The sequence below is a fragment of the Mytilus trossulus genome, chromosome 12 (assembly GCF_036588685.1).
Source record: "Mytilus trossulus isolate FHL-02 chromosome 12, PNRI_Mtr1.1.1.hap1, whole genome shotgun sequence".
In the NCBI taxonomy this organism is placed as follows: Eukaryota; Metazoa; Mollusca; class Bivalvia; order Mytilida; family Mytilidae; genus Mytilus; species Mytilus trossulus.
This window is the reverse complement of record NC_086384.1, coordinates 27,585,061-27,588,576: the sequence shown is the minus strand read 5'-3', so window position 1 is coordinate 27,588,576 and position 3,516 is coordinate 27,585,061.

The following is a 3,516-nucleotide window of genomic DNA, read 5'->3' as shown; positions in this document are numbered from 1 at the left end:
TTTGGACTGGACATGTAAAATGCAATGATGTTTAGTACTTACATATATTGTTTACAATTTGATTAAACATTTCTAGTAAAATTTAACATACTTTTAACTAGTAACTTTATTTCATCCATATTTAAACTTCCATAAACTACACCTGGGAATACATATACATTATGAAAGAGGTCAGAAGACAAACATAAAAACTCTTTATGATATTTCTTAATTAAATTTAATTCAAAATAATTCAGAGATTATTTACAGGTGATTAAGTGTAATGTATATATATGTAGTGAAATTTGGTGTTTATTTAAATAGATGAAGTTTAATTTGAAGTTATCATTTTATAATTGAACCAAATAAAATACTTTCTCAAAAATGCTATTGTTATGATAGTTATATTGAACGTTTATTCCTTCACATCATTCAAAATGTTTTGTTTTTAAATTCATTGTAATCATATGTAATCATGATTACTTTGCCAATGTAATCATTAATTTAATCAGATACTTTCAGAAATGATGTAATCATTAATTTAATTTAATCGTACAAATGACAAAGTAATTGTAATTTAATCAATTACATTGAAAGTAATCGGACCCATCTCTGCCAGGCACTATCATTTTCCATGTTCAATGGACCATGAAATTGGATAAAAAATATAATTAGGCATTCAAATTAGAAAGATAATATCATAGGGAACATGTGTTCTATTAGTTTCAAGTTGATTGGAGTTCAACTTCATCAAAAACTACCTTGACCAAAAATTTAAACCTGAAACATGCACTTTCATTTTCTATGTTCAGTGGACCGTGAAATTAGGGTCAAAAGTTTAATTTGGCTTTAAAATTAGAAAGATATCATAAGGAACATGTGTACTAAGTTTCAAGTTGATTGGACTTCAACTTCATCAAAAACTACCTTGACCAAAAACTTTAACCTGAAGCGGGACAGACAGACGGACGGACGAACGAACAGACAGACGAAGGGACACACAGACCAGAAAACATAATGCCTATTTACTATCGTAGGTGGGGCATAAAAAGTAAATGAGATGATGCCCCTCATGCTGCATATAAGATTATTATGAAACATAACTTAACAACAGCTAAAGTGACACTACCCAAATTTGTATATAATCGGTTTTGAGGTAAAAATTACAGATAAATGCTCTTTATATCTGTCATATTTTTTTTATAAGCAAAAAAATGCATTTTACCCTTAAGTTTTATTTCGCCAAAGTGGCTATTTTTTCCCGGACATACAATGTACAAGGAAATAAAATACAAAATTTAGATTTAAATTAAGTTTCGCTGAAATTGATTCAGCAGATTCATTTAAGGAGAACATTTTTCGAAGTAAAAAAAAAAATATAAGCAAACTGGATGAACAAATTGTGAAAAATATCTTTAAAGGCCAATTAAAAATAAATTCCTTGAAGGGTCAATTGACAATTTTGATCATATAAACTTATTTGTAGATCTCACTTTGTAGAACATTTTTGCTGTTTACAATTTATATTTATCATTAATAATATTTAAGAAACCAAAATCTGAAAAATTTCCTAAAAATTACCAATTTAGTGTCAGCAACCGAACAATAGGTTATCAGATTCAACTAAAAGTTTCATGCATGAAAGAACTTCACCCAATGAACACTTTAAGCCCATGTCACATTTGCTTTAAATGCTTTGATTTTTGAGATGTAAGCCATATAACCTGCATTTTACCTCTATATTCTTTTTTAGCCATTGCCGCCATGTGTTTTCTAGATACCCTAAGGATCATTCAGCTGAAGTTATGTTGGAATTGGTTCAGTAGTTTCAGAGTGGAAAATATTTCAAATAGTTTACACCTGACTGACGAGGACAACAGCGGGATGTCAAGTGCCTTTGGAAAGGTGAGCTTAAAAGCCACTTGTCAAAAAAAAATATACTTTTCTACTATGGTCATAATGAGCAAGAAAAACTTGGAAATCTGGCAATGTCATGAAGACACAATGAAGACACAAGACAAACACTTTAGTTAATATAAAACTTAATTCTACTGTTTATATTAAAGCTGTTTAAACCTTGATACTAATAATAACAACTTACATCTGGTTGTTTTAACAAATCTTCAGGCATCTTTTAAGTTTCTGAAAAAATAGTCATATATCAATATCTTAGCAACACACAATATTTGTCACTACGTTGTTTCAGTATCTAATGCATTATGGGTAATATTTTCAAAAGCCTACACTAAAATATCACTTTTGACGTGAAAGCATTCTTAACAATAGAAACTCAACCAAATCATTTTTTTTTCATTTGGGGTTCCATTGAATTCAAAGACAGTCAATTTTCAAACATAAAAAAGTATGTAGTACAAGAAATTAAATTGGTGTGGCCTTACTGAGTTATGAAATATTTCAATTAAAAGAAATAAAAGAATTTAAGTTGTGGACCTTTCAGTTTGGCATGTCACAGGTCACAGTACCTTCAAATACCAAATGTTAATTTGAACCCCTGAAATTTGGGTTTTTTTGCTCTTTTAGTTCCTTTATTTATTTTATATTGATTTATAACAGTCTTTTAAAGTACGATACTGTTGTAAGGTCATTAAAAATTGCATATTTTGGTTTTAATATTGATTGACTTATAGCTAGGGTCTTTGCATTAAACACATTTATCTAAAATCACTCATGGAAAGATTGTAAGGCAGCAACCATTTGATTTTCTAGGAGGAGGGGTATGGAAAAAAAAGTTTGTTTCCAGTTTGTGGAGAAAAAAATAATTTGTTTCACCCTCAGCTGCCACTTTATGTAATGCTAAAATGGAAAGAAAAAAATTGTGTTCAACTCGCCAATAAAATAGAATATTTTTCTATAAGAACAAAATACATGTAGGTGAAAAATTAGCGCAAACAAATTATCCTCTTTCTCCTGTTTTGAATAGGCACTGCTTTCTGTCTCTTAGTTGCACAAAAATAAAACAAAATAGAAAATAGCAAAAACCAATAAAAAGCAAATGTAAATGTAAATATGTGCATTATACATTATAGGGACAAAAGAATTTGTTATAGGGAAAGTAAAATTTTCAAAAAACATTTTTTGAGGTTAAACATCTAAAGACCGATGAATTTGACAAAGAGTTCTACAAACAGACTCGAGAGGAAAACAAAAGAATATGTGAACTTAAGGTGGTACCCAACACTTTCACTAAAATTAATTTGGCTTGTTTATTTTTCATAAAATTTTGACAAAGTATTTACTTTGATCCTTTAACAAAAATATAAAAAGAATCAAATATTTTGAACCAACCGTTTTGTCACAAAAATTACACTGGTTATAAAGCAGTTTGACAAACACTAATTTTGATCATTGAGAAGCTTAATATTCCCTTTACATCACAACGTAATTAAAAGGTTTAGCTGATTTTACAGAGTTATCTTTATCTCCCTGTAGTGTTATAGGTACCACCTTAAGAGAAAAGATTGACAAAAAGAGAACATAAATTGGATTATGTGGTTACCACAGATGAAGTTGAGGCAG